The sequence below is a fragment of the Hypanus sabinus genome, chromosome 6, assembly GCF_030144855.1.
Source record: "Hypanus sabinus isolate sHypSab1 chromosome 6, sHypSab1.hap1, whole genome shotgun sequence".
In the NCBI taxonomy this organism is placed as follows: Eukaryota; Metazoa; Chordata; class Chondrichthyes; order Myliobatiformes; family Dasyatidae; genus Hypanus; species Hypanus sabinus.
This window is the reverse complement of record NC_082711.1, coordinates 134,032,104-134,052,743: the sequence shown is the minus strand read 5'-3', so window position 1 is coordinate 134,052,743 and position 20,640 is coordinate 134,032,104. Positions and strand designations below refer to the sequence as shown.

The following is a 20,640-nucleotide window of genomic DNA, read 5'->3' as shown; positions in this document are numbered from 1 at the left end:
AAATCCATGTTGACTGTTCCTAATCAGACCCTGTCCAACCAGTTAATTATATATACCATCTCTAAGAATACTTTCCATTAATTTACCCACCACTGACGTCAAACTGACAGGCCTATAATTGCTAGGTTTACTCTTAGAATCCTTTTTAAACAATGGAACCACATGAGCAATATGCCAATCCTCCAGCACCATCCCCGTTTCTAATGACATTTGAAATATTTCTGTCACAACCCCTGCTATTTCTACACTAATCTCTCTCAAGGTCCTAGGGAATATCCTGTCAGGATCCAGAGACTTATCCAATTTTATATTCCTTAAAAGCACCAGTACTTCCTCCTCTTTAATCGTCATAGTTTCCATAACTTCCCTACTTGTTTCCCTTACCTTGCACAATTCAATATCCTTCTCCTTAGTGAAGGATATTGAAGGATTCCTTATCCTTCTCCTTTTTTTCACCCCCAGCCTCATCTTGTAAGCCTAATCCTCTCGCCCTGCCTTTTCTTCAAAATGCACATTAATCACCTTCTAAAGAAATTATACATCATCTAGTTTTTACTTTTCGAAGACCCTGTAACACATTACTCTCCTACTTTATCTTTAACTCTTGGTTCAAATCTCCATCTACTGAAATTTCTTCCATCAACAAAATCTTAGTGAAGTCTGTAGCTTTCTTTTCATTCCTCATTCTGCTTGTAGCATCTATAAGTTATATCACAGCTTACATTCTTATCAGCAACACAAGATGCTTGTGGAATTCAGCAGGTCAGACAACATCGAAGTAGGAAAATGGACAGTTAAGTTTTTGGTTGGACAACTTACAAATTAAGGCATCAGGTGTGACAGACTAGCAACAGTGTTCTGCAGTACGTTATGCCTTAATATCATATGAAACAGAGTCATTCTGCCAGTAATTTAATTTTTCTTTCAGAAAGATGGGAAGCTGGGAGGAAGAGAATATGGGATGTACAGTCATAGATTTATTCAGCACATAAACAGGCTCTTCGGTCCAATGCATCCATGCCAGAACAGATGTCTATCTGAACGAGACGTACTTGCTTTTGACCACATGCTTATAAAGTTTTTATATCCAAGTATATTTCCAAATGTCTGTTTTCCATATGTTGGCTTTCATATGGTAATAACAAAGCAATATAATTATTAACCAGAAGTAATTCAACCTTCTGATTAATTTTAATAACTTGCTTTTATTATTAGTGATTAAGAGTAGACACCAATTAAGCTCTCTGAAAACTTGTGCCTAGCCTTATAACATCCTTTTGATCTCAGAGTATTCCACACACTGTAGCTGAGGATCACACAATGCAAACCTCTGTAACATGGAACTGTGATAACACTTTGCAGTTAGCTACTTTGTCATTCTTCTGCTCTCTCAGAAATGGAACGACGGATTAAGTACGGCCAACAAGAGGGAACAGACAACAGAGTAAAATAACACAGACAGCACACTCAGTAATCTCAGTGTCATTAAAATCCTTGCAATGAAGTACTGCAATTAACTAATTTACATTTCAAATGACAAATTTAGTGCATTCAGGAGACAAGTGGAGAAAAATCATAAATAAAAATTAAGTATTAGGTACTAGAATTAGGACAATTAGTCCCAATTTTTCATTAAGTCTTATAGCTTTTCCAAATCATATTAGAAAGACACAATACAAGGTAATTCAGGCTTACTCAAAATATTTGCAGAGCAAGCATTTTCAAAGTGTGACAAATATCTTACTGACAGAAAAATTAATGTATTAATGCACAATTCATACAAGACGATGAAAAGAAGCATGCATAGAAATCAGAATCCACAACACTATTTTTCCAGCACCCAGAATCAGAAAACCAAATTTACCTGAAAAACCTTACATTTGCGATCACTTTCAGATTGCTGAGTATTGATTATAAAAGCCAGCCGGGCACTTCTCAATATCATCCAGCTCTTCTGATATATTCCAGTTTCACACTGCAGCACAGGAAGGCCCCACAGCATGCTGACTCTGAGGGAACAAATCCCTTGTTCTCTTGCCACAGCTCGAGAAGTTTATTTTCTCAAATAGCTAACCATTTCCCTAAAGAATTCACTGGTTATCTCTACTTCTCTACCCTCACAAGCAGCAAGTCCTATTTTCTTAACACTTGTGTAAAAAAGGTGTTGCCCACATTCCTCTTCATCGTTTGCTCAGAGTCTTAAATGTCTCTCGCTATCACCTTTATCACATAATGGTAGCCGATCTTTCTTCATACCTTTATACACCTATCTTTAATCTTATATTCCTCATTCAAATCTTTGCTCAACCTGCTTTGCTTTCCAGAGAACCACCCTAGCTTTTCCAACCTAGCCTTACAACTAAAATCTCTCATTTCTGGAACCATGCTGTTACATCTCCTCTCCACAATCTCAAAGACTTGCACACCAGAGTTTTCAAAAAAGTTTGCCATAACCTTCCTACCTTTGCACTCAATATATAAACAAAAGAGATTCTGTCAATGCTAGAAATCTTAAGCAACACACACAAAATGCAGGATGAACTCTGCAAGTCTGGACTGATGAATAGTCCCAGCTCAATACTGTTTATTTCCCTCCATAGATGCTGCCTGATTTGCTCTGTTTGTACTTAATATCTTTGATTATGTTAATTAAGAAGCACAAGATCCTTGTGCTCCGTTAGGCAAGTAGAAAACAATCACAAGTGCCAGCTTGATATCAAAGTCTGGGCAACCTTCACTTTCAGAAACCTTGTATCAAGATCCTCTAGGCCAGGGTTCCCAACCTTTTTTATGCCATGGATCAATACAATTAAGCAAGGGGTCTGTGGACCCGAGTTGAGAACCCCTAATCCATGACATTTCTGCTAGTATATCACACCTATTAGAGCTCATCATTGCTCTGTCATTTTGACAAAAGGGGGAGTAATGCAAGATGCCCAAAAGTGCAGGCATTGATGTTCTTGGACACCCCTCCAAACCTTACAACGTCAAGTCATGATACCACCAGTTTGGTCAGATGTCTCTCTATATATTTTTCAGTCATTTCAGACCTAACGTATTTGGCACCACATTTTGATGCAAGTGTTCTTTGATGGGGATCTGCTGAGACCACCTGGAGGTTTGGTGGCTGGGATCCCAACGTGAAGCAGCCTCCCTGAGATTTGTTTGGCACTCTGCATCTGAGAGATTAGTCTGGCCTCTTAAATAACATGCAGTTAAATTGGCACTTCTATGACAGAACAAGATCAATCATGATTCAATGCACGTGTAAGTCTGCTACAAGAAATGGTGTTGCTCAACTTTTTGCTGAACATTTTGTTGAGCTAAATATCAAAGAACAGCAACAACGTGTATAAAATTCTTGCAACAAAATATCTATACCTTCTCTTTTAAAAAATGTATAAAATTGGAAAATATAATTTTTGCCTCTGTAAGGCTCGTAGAAATTATTCAGATAGATTTCTATGTTGTGGTTTTGATCTGATAAATCAAAAAGAGGTCTGATGGGTAAAGATAAATGTTGGATGTGCATAACAAACAGATTTCTTACTGCCTTTGCAGTTGTGGTGAACTACATATACCTGTCTGGACATGCCCCCCTGCTGACTGCTCCTGTGGCTCCTCCCACAGACCCCTGTATAAAGGCGATTGGAGACACCACCCCGGCCTCAGTCTCCAGGATGAAGTGTGGTGGTCAATTGCTGCTTGTTCTTTCTTCCAGCCAATAAAAGCCTATATCTCGCCTCACGTCTCAGAGAGTTATTGCCGGTGCATCAGCAATGTATAACTTTATATCAGCCTCTGTGCTTCATGGCACACCATCCTTTTCATTGTGCTCTTTCTTTCCTCAGTATTTCTGCTGTCAGAATAGCATGGCAGAATGCACATTTAAGGACTGCAGGCTTGCTCTGTTGCATTGCAAAGTGGCAGAGCTTAATAACCATTACTCTACACTGGAATATTTGCCACAAAGAACATACCTTTCACAGTTGCATATTCAAATAATGGTCATTTTACAGGAACACAATTTGATGTGGGTTTGCTACAGCAAATGTCTTAACACATAAAAAAACACAGCAAATTATCTTTATGACTGCAAGCAGTCATACATAATTTTATATGTAAATAATTAGCTGACTTTGATAATAATTATGTTGAATAAAACTTCACTAGCTGGTATGAAAAAAAACTTCAAGTTAGATTGAGAATACTCTTTAACTTATAATTTTCCATTCACTTTTGCATTATGTCAATTCTTCTATACTTTTGAAAACACAATTTCAGATTTGTATTAAGAATTTCCTAAAAAAATTGGAAGGTGAAGTTTTTCAGCTCACTGGATTGAATTAAATAGAAGAATGTAACTAGTCCAAATTAACAGAATTTCATCACATGATGGTACATACTTTGATCACACTTAGTTAATTCTGTCTGGATATTCCATCAGAGGAAATACATCTGGCAAAACTATCAACGAAATCTGCAGTTAATAGATGTGCACTCAACAGGCATGAATTAGATCTGAGTCAAACTGCAACAGATCTTGAAAGGAAGAAAGATCTACTTCCATTTAAACTGTGCCTTTCACATCAGTATGGCATACTAAGGAAGCATTTGGCACTCCTGAAGCGTGCCCTGGTCACTTTTGCAAAGTAGAAAATCACCAACCACTAAATTATGTGAAAAATACAAGATAAATGAACTTATGTCATTAGTTGGTGTAATTAAGCTTACTATTCACAATCATACTAGTATGTTCTGATCGTAGCTTGCACAGTAAATATGAAAATTCATTCATGTCAAAAATACATTTTTCTAAGTCTAGTTATAAACAAATATAGTGTTTTTATCTCCAGTCCTGAGTTAATGTTCATTTAAAGTGCTGACTAGCAGTTTTTTGTTTTATTTATGATCATGCTCCACATCAACATATTGCACTTTCTATATATGAAACAGATTACAATGACACTTGAACCACAGGAGATTATTGTGGTCACTATCACAGTAATGATCTCCACATGTAAACTAAAGAGACAAAGTTAATATTTAGTTAACCTCTAGGCTGTTGATGCACTAAGAGCTCTGCCCTGGCTCCTAATATGTGTTTTTATATATTCAGTCCATAGTTGACATTGCATTGTTGTCTCTGTATGGCAAAAACAAAATTAATGCCATTAATTTGGCATAAAGATCATCTGTACCTGAAAATGGTTTGAACAGTTTATGAAGATGTTTATGATTCTGATCAACGTTCAGTTTAATTTACTCCCTAACAAATTCTAATAGCAAAATTCATTCACTTCAGAACAGTATTTTCTATACAGATGTTAAAATTAGGAGTCTCATTCCTTTTTCCATTTTCCCTTATGACACACGAGACTCTTCAACCCATGAACTTTATTACAGCCCATTCCTCAGTTATTTTCTCTACAAGCTATTTTCCCGACCTTCCCATCAGCCCCCATAGATTCAACACTCATTTACATACAACTGGTATTTTATAGTGGCCAGTCAAACTGCTAAACCAAAACTTTGCTGGGATGTGGAATGAAAATGGAGTACTCTAAAGAATTCCACATGACCAGAGAGAGAGCATGCAAACTCCACACAAACAGCATCTAAGGTCAGTACTAAACCCAAGTCACAAGACCTATGAGGCAGCAACTCAAGCTGCCAATCTGCAGGGGTTTGATGAGCTCAGTCCCAACAACGGCCCCTCATTGTTTAGTTGAAGTCCAGATTAGTTGGCATCCCATCCAATAATAAATTGTCCTGTAGGGTTACCTAGGGTCAGAGTCAGAACACAGAAACTAGCCCTGCTATCCACTGAATCCACGCTGACCATCAAGTATTCATTTATACTAATCCTACAGTAGTCCCATATTACCATTAACTGTCCTCAGACATACAGAAACATCATCAATCTATTTTCCCCAATTTTCAGAAATGATTGGCTGTTTTAAATTTGTAGACACATACAAAGGCTTATGTTGGAGCAAAGGAACTAAACACACACTAGTTCTGGTAAAAAGAACTATTGTTAATATTCCTTCTGATGAGAATTACAATGCATTTGAAAATCTTTTATCCAAGCAAGGGCTTTAAAAATCTGATGATGGAAGAATTTCAAGCTGCAATTGCTCAATTGATAAAACAAACTAAAAATAATGTGTTTATAGAATGAGTAGTGTACAGGGTTGAAACAATTTAAAAAAGCAGCTTGTACTAGCTGCTGAAAAAATTAGTTTTTTTTTTACTGCTGCCGGCAAAATCTTGTCAGTACAAGCAGTTTACTAAGTGATACATTTCCACTTTCAGTTCTTACTTGACTAAGATAATTTTTTATCAGAAGATGAACTCAATATCATCTCAAACTTTCTACACAGAAATTGGTCTCAAGGAATGGCACCAAAGGTGAGTTAATAGTACATGTTCTCGCCAAAGCCTTTTTAAAAACCCTATCTGCTTTGTCTTTCATTTTCATGTGTTTTTAATTTTGAGTTCCTTCTCTCCCTTCTGGCACCCCAAAGCTGCCATTCCCTGCTTAAATTACTCCAAGATTTTAGCCAATATATGACAAACACTTCAATGTAATGATTTAGTTGGTTTCTAGAGAAATGTAAAAACAAGAAAACCACCAGAGGCACCTCAGTATTTGACTTGACCTAAACTATGCTTAATTGGTTTGCAAACTATGCAAGGACACTTTGATCCATGGTTGCAATGCACCTTCTTACTTACGGCTAATGAGCTTCTCATGTAAAGGCTACAAGTGGGAATAATTGGCAAGATAATCAGTTTGTTGGTATTGCTAATTGTGCAGAAAATATTAGCCAGTACTCTTTGACTGTTTCCACCAATTATTCAAATGCTCCAGGATTTTGGGAAAGGAAAAGCACCAGGAAAATCCACTGAGTCAATTAAATGTTTTGGTGACTGAAGTGTCTAGAAGTAGGACACATTGATGTGGGTTTAATGTTCCTCTCCCATCCATGTATCTATCTACACCTTCTCAAGTGTTGCAATCAAACCAACCTCCACCACTTTTGATGGCAGCTTGTTCCACACTCATAACACCCTCTAGGTGAAGTAGTTCCCTCTCAGGTTCCCCTTAAATATTTCACCTTTCACCATTAACCTATGACTTCTACTACTAGTCTCACCCACCTTCAAAGGCAAAAACCTGCTTGCATTTACCCTATCTGTATCTCTCAATGATGTATACCTCTATCAAATCTCCCTTCATTTCCTACACTCCATGAAATAAAATCGCAACCTTTCCCTAAAACTCAGTTCCTCAAGTCCTGGCAACATCCTTGTAAATTTTCTTTGTACTTTTTCAAGCTTGTTGATACATTTCCTGTAGGTAGATGACCAGAACTACAATACTCCAAATTTGGCCTTTACAGATCATAGTATTGAGTGCAGAAGTTTGGATGTTAGGTACAAATCTTTTAAGATGTTGATGAGGCCATTGTATGAAAAGATCTCTTTACCACCCTATCTACCTGTAACACCATGTTCAAGGAATTATGGATCGGTATTGCTAGATAGTATTTGAAAGAAAGCAGCCTCAAAATAGACGCACTTGCTAGGACACTGGAGGAACCCCTCTGCTCTTCTTTGAATACTATCATGAAAGAATATGGGAGGTAGCGTGGCTTACAGACATGGCCTAAATTTTATATTTTTTTTCAAAGTATGAAACCTCTAAAGATGTATACTACCTCAGAGCATTTAAGTGCCAAATTAGATACACTTCAAAGTCCTCTGCATTTTGAAAATAATTTCCTTTCTCTACGGTGAGAAAGTCAATCTCAACAGAAATAATTTCTGATTGCAATATTAAGTTTTCAAAAAGAAGGATCCTTTCTTGTTCGAACCAACAGCAAATGCGTGAAGCAGAGATTTTAATATCCAAGAAAGAGAAATGCTTTCATGGATACTCTTCCCAGCCCATCTTCAGGATGCATTATCGGAAGTCTTAGTGCATCTTGCCACTCTCAAGAATGAAAAGCACGGTCACTCAAGATGTACAAAGTGAGAAAATATAAAGACAAGAAGTTTCAAGCGTTTAATGTAAAAAGCACAAGCAGCAATTTCATGCATCATTTCATTTATATGAATGTGTTTCCTCACCTGTACATCTTTATCATTGTTAAACATAACCAGATACATTGACAGCATACTAACTCTCTTCAACCAGTTGTATCTAACCAGGAGTGGAGAATCATCCACAAACAGTGGGGTAAAGTCACAGGACTAATAAGTACAGGCTAGTAGTGACTACTATAGTACTTACAAGACTACAACAAATATATAAAAGCAGCAGTAGACTATCTTGACTCTTAAACCTAACAATATGATCATGTGTGACCTACCTAGACATCAACTCCATCTCTGTGCCAGATTCCCCACTGCCCACTGGCCACAGATTTGTAAATGAAGCCAGAGCAGAACCTGGCATACAGTTGTGAGTATATAAGGAGCACAATGAAGGGCAGAGAACACAGCCTTGGTGGTGGGGGGAAATGGTGTTGAGGATGTTTGTGGAGGAGGTTTGGTGCTTACTGATTGCAGTCTGTTAGTCAGAAAGTCAAGGATCTAGTTGCAGAGGGGTTGCAAAGCCTTGGCCTAGAAGTTTGGGAATATGATGTTGAAGGTGGAGCTATGATCAATAAATAGGATCCGGCTTCAGCATCTGTGTTCTCCAGATGTTTCAGAGATGAGTGGAGGGCTGTGGAGAAAGCATCTGCCACGGACCTGTTTCAGCAGTAGGTAATCGTGGGCACCACAGTAACATAGTGGTTAGCGTGACGACAATACAGTTCAGAGCATTATGGAGTTTGGAGTTCAATTCCAGCACCATTCTGTAAAGTCTCTGTACGTCCTCCTTGTGGAATACAGGGGTTTTCCTTGGGTGCTCTGGTTTCATGTCGTAGCCCAAAGATGTACGGGGTTGGTTAATTAGTCATTGTAAATTGTCTCGTGATTAGTTTAGGGTTAATTGGGGTTGTGGGGTTGCTGGCGGTGTGGTTCGAAGGGCTGGGAGAGTATACTCCACATTGTATCACAAAATGAATAAATAAATAAATAAGTGCTCAGACGGGCACAACATTAAAAAACATAGGAAATTAAGGTCAGCTGGTGCTTTATTAGATCACACTAAAGTAGCCATAAATATTTTCTCAAACTCATGTTCACCCCATAATCCCTCTAGCATCATTACCCAAAGACAAGGGCCAGTTTCTGCCATCTGCAGAGAATACATGACACCATCTGTTCATTCCACACACATTCACCCAAACACCTTATATGAACTTCTGCAATACTGGTTCCATGATTAGAAGCAACACATGCAAAATCCTGGAGGAACTCAGCAGGCCAGGCGGCATCTATGGAAAAAAGTTTGGGTCTTGGCCTGAAACTTCACTGCACTTTTTTCCATAGATGCTGCCTGCCTTGCTGAGTTCCTTCAGTATTTTGTGGACGTTGCTTGGATTTCCAGCACCTGCAGACTCTTTCTCGTTTGTCCATAGTTAAAAAGCTTGTTTTGACTTTCCTCTTCAAGAACTGGCTGAGAAAAACACACAGCAATGTTACTCTTAAGCATTTTGATGATAACATTAATAAGTTTCTAAACTAGGAAATGTTAATTCAATTTAACACTGAATCTTATATAAAAAGATGTTAAAAAAATGAGACTTTTGGCAAGTGAAACGTTTACTTGCCTTGCATACTTCAGGCCAACCCATGATCCCTCAGTCTCCTGAAGATCAAGAACTCCCACCCTAACCCAACTATGATTTCATAATCCCAAGACCCAGACCCTGATTTTGATGACAATCTGCAACCCCATCTGACCATTGTATTTCTTTATCTCCCCGTAAATGTCTGCAAGAAAATGAATCTCAAGGTAGGATATGGTGACTTTGATCTTTGAATATCTATAACTGGTTTTACAGACCGTTCTTCTGAACATCAATCACAGGATTCCAATTGCTTACTTCCTTCATACCTGACGGGCAGAACTAGATTGTCAAAACCCAGCAAAAGAACAGTGTACAGGGAGTCACATCTGGCACAATTTTGATTTGAAGACATTGAAAATTAAATAAGTTGCTAGCGCTTCACTGCGTGCTCAGATAAAACACATCTTTTCTTGAATTTTGGGCTTTCCTTTACAGAAAACCCATTCAATTTAAATAATTAAAACCTTAATACTTAAAAGGCGAAAGAATGAAAACACCACAGTTGTTACAGTATTTTCAGAGATATTGTCTGACAGAAATAAAGATATGGGAAATTTACCTAAACTGGAATCTAGAAATCCCAAACTTCCCTAAATACTAAAGCAACCAATGGAAGGTTATTAGCCTGAAACAACAAATGCTGTCTCAATGTTAACTAGCCTTAACATTTTCCATTTGATTTTATTTTGCACAGTAATTTTCTGATTGAATTTAAATGGAAATTGGCAGTCAATACAAGTTGCTATTGATCTGGTCTTTAATAGAGTGTTGGATTAGTTTCACCTTAATTCTACTGTAAAAACTGACCTGCAAATTTTTACTCAGATTCTACATTATTCCTGACTACCACCTGGTTCCACCGGTCATTCATAAATACTGATGACATTTCCAAAACAAATGTACCAAGAAATTCTTCAGCATCACGAAAGCTGTGTTAAATCAGTCAAATGCATATCTAGTGTAAGGAGCAGCACTTTTATCAAGGTTGCTCGTGGTATCGCATAAAATAGAACAGGACCTGCAGTGCAAGAGAAACTTGTGGCAAAAGGTAAAATTATGAATTCATCTTGGGTCAGGAAGAAGTTGTTGTGGTGCCACATTCGAGGTTGATATGTGGAACTAGCATGGGGTAGTCAAGGTGTTATTGGGCTGTGGCGTGGCAGTGGGTTACAGAACATGACAGTGGCAATGAGTGAGTTATAAAACGACCATGAGATGATATTGAAGAGCAACAAGACTATTTTTAAATTCCCAAGGGGAGAGAGGGAAACACTCTAGTTTAAAAAGAAGCGCAGCAAGGCAGTCCAGTTAATAAAAAGGCAGGAAACGGATGAAATTCGTGGGTTCATAAACAGTGAGCACTGGATGAGTACAATAATAAAAGCAGAAATGGCTGGCTGCATCAGAAAAATAGACACATTTGATTGCACAACAGGTAATTGCATGTTGTATACTGAACGATTCAGGTGTACTTTGAAGCAAAAAAAAGCCAATAAAAAGTGAGTGCCAGATTCACTGAGTACAGTTGGCTTAGAAGTCTAATTGCTCCAACTGAACAGCCAAAATTAGCTTTGCTGATACCGTGAAAGTAATGCAGGAACATTAAGAAACAAAACTTGTTGATTACTGAATATTTTAGGTTTATAAGCAGAATCAAAAAGTGGAATCCATTTCAGCATACGTGGCTGAATCGAAGAGATTGTTCAAGGTTGTCAGTTCACTAATGGGCTTGATGCACTGAGAAATTGTTTAGTTTCTGGAATCTTACAAGAGAGCATTCAAAATTGGCTCCTAATTGAAACACAACTCTCATTCACAACAGCAGTTGAAATCACAGTATTAATAGAAACATAAGACAAAGGTGCATTTAGGAATGAAAGTGGAAGTGAACAAAATTGTAATGTCTTAACAGAAACCAGCCCGGCCAAACTAATTGTGTTACTGTTGTGGCAGGGGCTCACATACACCAGACCAATGCAGGTTTAAAGATGACACTTGCAGAAAATTAAACAGAGTAGGACACATACAAAGAACATTTTACAAAAATAAATGGACTGCAGAGGGAAAAGAAAAAGATAAAATGTCAAGCTGCTGTTTCAAAAAAAAACTACTCTGCATGTTGTTGATGCAAAATCCGATAGTGACACAGGATTTGGTAGCTTTGAGATTTACAACATGAAAACTAAGAAAAGACAAACAATATGGCTTACACAGTGAGTGATGTAAACAGCAAATTAATTAAGATTTAATTGGACACTGGCTCGGCTGTTTCAGTCATTCACAAAATGAATTTGAACAACATTTCAAAAATACTAAACTGAAGCCAGCTAAGAATGTATACTGGAGAAAAGATAATACCTGTGAGAATGATAGTTGTAACAGTGAGAAACAACAACTGACAAGCTACAATGGCTTTGTATGTGATAAAATCGGGGGGGGGGAGGGGGGGTATGATTGGCTGAGATAACTACAACTTGATTGGAGTTCCAGCCACTATTTCCATGTCACATCCCCTGCAAAAGCGTCAACTCAAAGCAAATTAAAATACTGGATAATGCTGCCACAGCAGTGTTCCGGAATGACAGTGGAAAACTCAAGACATATCAAGGGTAACAGTGTTAAATGAAAATGCCACACCCAAGTTTTACAAAGCCCAGGCAACACACACAAAATGCTGGGGAATTCAGTAGGCCAGGCAGCATCTATGGAAAATAGTGGATTTGACGTTTCAGGCCAAGACCCTTCGGCAGGACTGGAGATAAAAAGCTGAGGAGTGGGTGTGAAAGGTGGGGAAGGGAAAGAGAAACACAAGGTAATAGGTGAAACCTGAAGGGGGAGGGACGAAGTAAAGAGCTGAGAAGTTGATAGGTAAAGGAGATACAGGGCTGATCGAAGAGGACAAAAGGTCATGGAAGAAAGTAAAGTGGGGTGATGGACAGGTAAGGAGATAAGGTGAGAGGGAAAAGGGGATAGGAAATGGTGAAGGTGAGTGGGGGCGGGCATTACCAGAAGTTTGAGAAATTGATGTTCGTGCCATCAGGTTGAAAGTTACCCATATGGAATATAAGGTGTTGTTCCCCCAACCTGAGTGTGGCCTCATCACAACAGTGGATAGACATATTGGAATGGGAATAGGAAGTGGAATTAAAATGGGTGGCCAATTGGAAGGTCTCACTTTGTTTGGTGGATGGAGTGTAGGTGCTTGGCAAAGTGATTTCCCAATCTATGTCGAATCTCACCAATAAACAGGAAGCCACATCAGGAGCACTGGATATAGTATATGGCTTCAACTGACTCACAGGTGAAGTGTTACCTCACTTCAAGTCAAGTCAAGTCACTTTTATTGTCATTTTGACCATAACTGCTATGTACAGTACATAGTAAAAATGAGACGATGTTTTCCAGGACCATGGTGTTACACGACACAGTACAAAAACTAAACTGAACACTTGGAGAGATTGTTTGGGGCCCTGAATAGTAGTGCGGGAGGAGGTGTAGGGACAAGTGTAGCACTTGTTCCACTTGCAAGGATAAGTGCCAGGAGGGAGATCAGTGGGGAGGGATGAATGACAAGGGAGTCAAGTAGGGAGTGATCCCTGAAGAAAGCAGAGAGTGGGGGGGGGGGTGGTGCGAGGGAAAGATGTGTTTGGTGGTGGGTTCCTGTTGGAGATGGCAGAAGTTGTGGATAATTATGTGCTGGACACGGAGGGGTGGGGTGGTATGTGAATGGACCTTTTTACAAAGTTCATCTGGTTCCTTATACCACCTGTGATAAAGTAGCCAGTGAGCTAGATTACTTGGGGGCTGTAGTAGTTCTTTCCAGGTTGAGGAGTGCTCATGGGCAACACCAGTGGTCCCAGTAGCAAAGAATAATGGGTCTGTTGGTGACTTTAAGGTCACCATCAACCCAGTACTGAAAATAGATCAATATACTGTCCCCAGGCTAGAGGATATCTTTGCAAACCTCTCTGGAGAGAAATCTGGCATCTAGCAGAAAGCTATGGAACAGCTGCTGCAAGGATGCCCAGCCACTCAGTGTTACCTGGATGACACATTACCATTAACTGAGGGATCCAGGGACCCCAGGTTGGGAACACCTGCTTTAAACCACACTATTGACACACATATTAGTCAAGTGTGCTGAGAACATTCAAGCAGTGGTGGATCCCCCAAGCCAAAGGATGTGTCACAGTTGCAGTCTTTTTTAGAATCTGTCAATTACTATAATGGGTTCCTGGGTTCCACCCCTTAAGCTCATTACCACAGATCAGGAAGAAATGACAATGGACAAAGCAGTGTGAGGTGGCTTTCCAAAAGGCAAAGGAAATGGTGACATCAGACACGGCACTCACACATTATGATCCACATCGTCCAGTGAAGCTTGCCTGTGACGCCTCGCCTTCTGGTGTAGACACAGTCATGCCACATGTTAGGAGTGATGGAAGTGAATGTCCCATAAGCCTTACATCACGTTCCTTTACTGCTGCAGAGAAAAATTAAGCAAAGATTGACAAGGAGGCCTTGAGTCTGGTTTGGGGTGTAAAATGTTTCAACCAGTACTTGTGTAAAGTTTACTGTCATTACTGATCATTAACCACTAGTGTCCATTTTCACTCCACAGAAAGGTGTTGCACTAACAGCTGTGGCACGAATGCAGAGATGGGCTCTGTTTCAATTATAAGATTGAATTCAAGAGGACATCTAATCATGGACGTGCTGATGAAGTCTTCCATTTACCCTTGGAAAAGGGAACACCTGGAAAATTTACAAAAGAGGATACTCCTCTTGACATACTCTCCCTAATACACATCCAAAGATTCCTTATTATGGCAGAGATGACCCAAAGGGAAACCGGGAAAAAACCACACTGTCTCAGGTCTATATGGCCATCCAACAAGGCTTGAATGTGCAGCAGCTCCCCATTTCTACCAGCGCTGGGATTAACTTGTCCTTGACAGGTGTTGCCGTATTTGGTGATTGAGAGTGGTTGTACCCTCCAACCTAAGAGCTGAAGTGTTGGGGGATCTACATCCAGTCACCTAGGTGTGGTCAAAATGAAAGCATCGGCTTGAAACTTTGTCTGGTGGCCTGGAGTAGATCAGCAGATTGAGCAGCTTTCCATGCACTGTTCAGGATGCCAACACATCCAGAAGGTGCCAAGAGCAGCATCCCTCCATTCCTGGGAATCGCCTGCATTGCCTTGGCAGAGGATTCATGTGGATTTTACCAGACCATTGAACGGGCACAGATTTTTTGGAAGTAGAGGATATCTTTGCAAACCTCTCTAAAGGGAAGCACTTCAGATGGAGATGGAAGAAGAGAGCTACAACGTGGCCAGAAGTGTTCACGATAGCCTCATCTATAGACTCGCATACTGTTGATATGTTGAGAAGCCTCTTCTCCAAAACTGGTGTTCCAGAACACCTAGTCAGTGACAATGGACTACTGTTCACTGTGGAAAAACTTCAGTCATTCCTGAAAAAAAAATGGATTAAGGCATATTACATCTGCACCATACCACCCAGCTACAAAAGACTTGGCAGGAAGGTTTGTTCAGAGACTAAAGAATGCACTGTTCCTGGGTCGTCCCTTCCACCCACACTTGGATCTCCTCAAGCCCAATTTCAGGAGGAGTCCACAGGACAAACAGCTGAGATAAATTGAGGGCTTTTTAAACAAGGAGATTCAATGTTTCACTCCTGGACAAGCAGTCCTGGCAAGAGTCTACAGAGATGATCAAAAGTAGGTACATGGAAAGATTCAGGACCACTCTAAATACACTCCCCTACACAGTGGAGATGGTGTCTGATGTTATCTGGAGATGACACATCAATCAGTTGAGAAATAGGTATATGGAGGAATTTAAGGTGAGGGGGATATATGGGAGGCAGGATTTAAGGGTTGGCACAACACTGCAGGCCGAAGGGCCTGTACTGTGCTGTAATGTTCTATGTTCTGTGTTCTAAAATTTCTCAGAATCAATTGATAGAGAAGGGTGTTCAATGCTGTCAGAACCACTTCCTGCAGTCCCAAAGTCAACTCCTACAATCACCACAGAGGCCCTACAACCTGAGTTTGTTTCACAGCCACAGGTCTCACATGCCAAGCAGAGAGGCTTCCACCCCATTGTCAGGAAAGACATTATTCCACAAGAGTAAGAAATCCTCCACAGGAATTAAATCTTTAGGCATGAATGGGACAACTTAAAAGATAATATGCTGTTATATATTATATATGTTATTTATTCTATTATATAATATACTGTGTAAATACACACACACATAAACACACAGTACCTAGACTTTTGCACAAAACTGTATCTAGAGAGCTATATACAGTATGTAGATTGGTTAAGCATTCTTTGTTTACATAATTCATTACAGATTAGATGTAAAAGTACGTGAATGGCATATGTCATAATGCTACCATTTCATAAGTCCTTACCTCACTAGAGTAAAAAACAATGTAGACACACGTTTCCCGGTTCCATGTCTTTCCTTCTACTAGTTTTATGTTTTGAGTTACAAACAGCAACAACCTGGTTCTCATAAGTTGCTTGTGTACCTATGATTCTCTGGATATGGCATTCCAGATTAGGAACAAAACATTGCAAGTCTGGGGCCTCCATATGTTAGTGTATGTATCACCAGGCCATCACTTACTGCCCCAATACTGCAGTGGTGAGTTAACTTTGTGAAACTGCACAATTCTTAAGCTTAAAGTGTCACACAATGGCATTGGGATGGAAGTCATAAGATTTAGATCCAAAGATGATGAGTGACTGACAACATATTTCTACATCAAGCTGCTTTGTGACTTCAAAGAGGAAACTGCAGATTATGGTCTTCTTAGGTGTATCTTGGGTCTTGTTGTCCTTGGTGCTGCAGTTCACAGATTTGGTTGGTGCTGACAGATTAGCCTGGTCAAGTTTTGCAGATGCCACAAACTGTGTCAGTGGTGGAAAGAATGAACATGGGTTTTCATTAAGTACGGCTGTTTTGTCTAGGATGGTACTAGGGTCATTTGCGCTCAATCAAGAAAGTGGAAAAATTCCATCACACTGTTGATTTGTGCCTTGAAGCTAACTCAAAATATGTAGATGGTTCAGGATACCCAGCCTCTGACCTTCACTTGTTGACATGGGTGCCCTAGTTGGGCATCTAGTCAAAGATACATGCCTCCCCCCAAACTAGATATTGACAGGAGGGAAATTCGGCAATGGCGAAGCCATAGAATACTGATTCTGTCTTGTGGAGATTGTCATTGACCGTTATTTTGTGCTACCAATATTACTTGTCATTTACATATATTTAAGGCAGAGGTTGTTAGATTCTTGGTTGGTCAGGATATGAAGGGACACGGGGAGAAGGCAGGAGATTTGGAGATGAGTGGAAAAATGAGTCAGCAATGATGAAATGGCCAAGCAGACTCAAAGGGCCAAATGGTCCAATTCTGCTTACTATATCTTACGGTCTTATGAGCTCACCTGAATATTGCACAGATTTTTCTGCATGAAGGCATGGTTCATTTATTTTGTTGAAAAGATACAAATGGAACTGAACTTTATGCTATCATTAACAAACATCGCCACTTATAACTTCAGATGGAAGGAAGGTCGTTGAAGAAGTTGTCGGCCTAAGACGCTGCTCGGATGAATTCCTGAAAATATGGATGGGTAATTAATTATCAATAACCACAGTCAGCTTTTATTGCTACTTGAATGGATCCTGCACTCAAAAATAGTTAAGGAGCATTCTAAAATCTCTCAATGAAAAGAATAGTGCTTTTGCTAAATTCTACCATTCATTATGGTAAAGACAGCTGAAGTGCATTGATTCTTTTCATTGCAAATTGACATAAATCAGTGGAATTTGTGCAAAAATATCATGGGAATATTAACTACAAGTTATATGCTGTGAATTTTGATAGTTCACTGAGCTAAGTAAACAACAATTAGAGTTTTTAGTAATTCCACTTGTTTGCAGATCTTTAGAGAGGCTCTAAAATTGTTAATTCATAATGTTAAATTATGTAGGAGCTTAAGATGGATTTCCAAACTTTTAAAAGTAACTTCCTTAAAATTTACCAAAAAGTTGAATCCAGCAACGTAACCAGAAAATGACTGTATATCTAACAAGGGGCTTTCAAAATCTATCTTCCCACTTCCAGCAAATTACAAAATGTTCTCAAACGAATCATAGCAAAAATTGTATAAAATATCTGAATGCTACTAATATTCCTCAAGAGGAATTTTTAAAATTGATTATTAATGTCCATTAATTACATCTATAGACCCTAATCACCCTACAAGAAATTGCAGTTTTCCAATAGGAAATAGTTAAATTATATTTTAATTCTGAGCAGGAAATGACTAAGAAACAGGATTTACAATTTTCACGATGACTGTTGGCTTCCCATTCCTATTAAAGTAAAGTAAAAAGTGAAGTTTATTATCACAGTATAAACATGTCACCACATATAACCCTGAGAATTTTTTTGTGTGGGTACACTAATAAATCTATAGAATGGTAACTGTAAACAGGATGAGATGGGTATAATTGATATACTTGGGAAAGGAGAGTATTAGGCTAAAACCCTTGATTAGAGTGAAGAAAACTGCATGAAGAATGAAGACCTTGTTCTAATAAATTACTTTAATCTTTACAACTCTGATTAATGAGCAAAAATTCAAAATGCAGGACCTGTAGGTTTTTATTCCCTGGCTACATTATTTGAAAAAAAGAAGAAAAGCACTATCATCACTATGCAGTGCAGGAATCAAGAAATTGTCTGTTGAGTACCACTGGGATTTCCAGAGTCAAGATCTGAGAGGATGTAGATACACTTGAAAGAGAAGTACGTCAAGCAATGATTAGTCAAAAGTTGAAAAGATGAATAAAAATGAAGGTTTCATTTTTGTTATGCTTCATTGCAGAGCACATGTTAATGAAGTAATGATGGATCCAGTTAGAGCATTCTACTACTAATTATCATTATAACTCACTCATAACGACAATACTTTGTCAAAATTTACACAGTGAGTAGACAATTTGCCATTCATTGAACATAGCATTTGTGTGTATTGAATACAGATTGCACAAACATTACTTATATTCCTATGTCCTGAGACCCAGAAGATCTTTAACAATAATGTTTATAATAACAATCAAATCTAACTTCAGAAGTTCTATTCTAGTTCAATTAAATAGCATGTGCACCAATGCTTAATACTAATGATTACTTCGACCCGATTTGGTCAGCAGTGCTCAATCTCACTACCACCCATGATGCTTTATCAATATGGTCTAATATCAATACTACACAACACACTGGACCATTGTTACACCACCATCAAGAAAACCCACCGTGCTATTCCACGCCCTCACTCCAGGAAGTCTGATCACCTGGCTGTACTTCTACTCCCTGAGTATAGGCAGAGACTGAAGACTGCAACACCAGTAGTGTGGACCAAGAAGGTTTGGACAAGGGAAGCACAGGCGCGCCCACAGGACTGCTTTGAATCGGTGGACAGGACTGTAATCAGGGATTCATCTTCGCACCTGGATGAGTATGCTGCAGTTGTTACTGACTTCATTAAAACCTGTGTGGATGAGTGTGTGCCTATAAAGACTTACTGAACATTAGCAAATCAAAAACCGTGGATGAACCCAGGAGGTATGTTGTCTGCTGAAGGCTAGATCAGTGGCATCCAAGCCTGTACCAATAAACCAGTATGATTTGCGGAGGGCTATTTCAAGGGTGAAGGGACAATTTCGAATGAGGTTGGAGGCGACATCAGATGCACGACAACTCTATCAGGGTTTGCAAGACAGTCCTTCCTCCAAAGCGAAACTCAACAGCATGAATGGCAGTGATGCTTCACTACCAGATGAGCTCAAAACCTTTTATGCCCACTTTGAAAGGGAGAACACAACTACAGCTGTGAAGATCCCTGCTGCACCTGATGACCTATGATCTCTGTCTCAGAGGCCAAGGTTAAGCTGTCTTTAAAGAGAGTGAACCCCCGTATGGCAAAAGGTGCCAGTAGAATACCTGGTAAGGCTCTGAAAAACTGTGCCAACTAATTGACAGGAGAATTCAAGAAAATTTTCAACCTCTCTCTGCTACAGGTGGAAGTTCCCAGCTGCATCAAAGAGGCAACAATTAAACCAGTGCCTAAGAAGAATAATGTGAGCTGGCTTAGTGACCATTGCCCGGTAGCACACACAGCTACAATGATGAAATGCTTTGAAAGGTTGGTCATAACTAGACTGAACTCCTGCTTCAGCAAAGACCTGGACCCATTGCAATTTGCCTTTCCACACAATAGGTCAATGGCAGATGCAATCTGAATGGCTCTTCACATGGCTTTAGACCACCTGGACAACACAAGCACCTATGTCAGGATGCTGTAAATTGAATATAGCTCAGCATTTAATACCATCATTCCCACAATCCTGATTGAGAAGTTGCAGAACCTGGGCCTCTGCACCTCGCTCTGCAATTGGATCCTCAACTTCCTATCCGGAAGACCACAATCTCTGCGATGATAACATCTCCTCTTCACTGACGATCAACACTGGTGTACCTCAAGGGTGTGTGCTTAGTCCACTGTTCTACTCTCTCTATGACTGTGGCTAGGCATTGCTCAAATATCATCTATAGATTGGCTGATGATACAACCATTGTTGGTAGAATCTCAGATGGTGACAAGAGGGCGAACAGGAGGGAAATATGCCAACTAGTGGAGTGGTGCCACAGCAACAACCTGACACACAATGTCAGTAAGACAAAAGAGCTGATTATGGACTTCAGGAAGGGCAAGACAATGGAGCACATACCAATCCTCATAGAGGGATCAGAAGTGGAGAAAGTGAGCAGCTTCAAG

General features: G+C 39.4%; 1 long non-coding RNA gene across 1 annotated transcript in view; it reads right to left on the bottom strand.

The window, feature by feature from the left end:
• LOC132395079 (uncharacterized) overlaps positions 1-20,640 on the bottom strand; it is a 115,895-nt gene that overhangs the window by 54,612 nt on the left and 40,643 nt on the right. Inside the window, exon 2 of the long non-coding RNA XR_009512517.1 lies at positions 14,105-14,235. This is a non-coding gene — a long non-coding RNA (uncharacterized LOC132395079). The remainder of the gene's footprint in view (positions 1-14,104; positions 14,236-20,640) is intronic.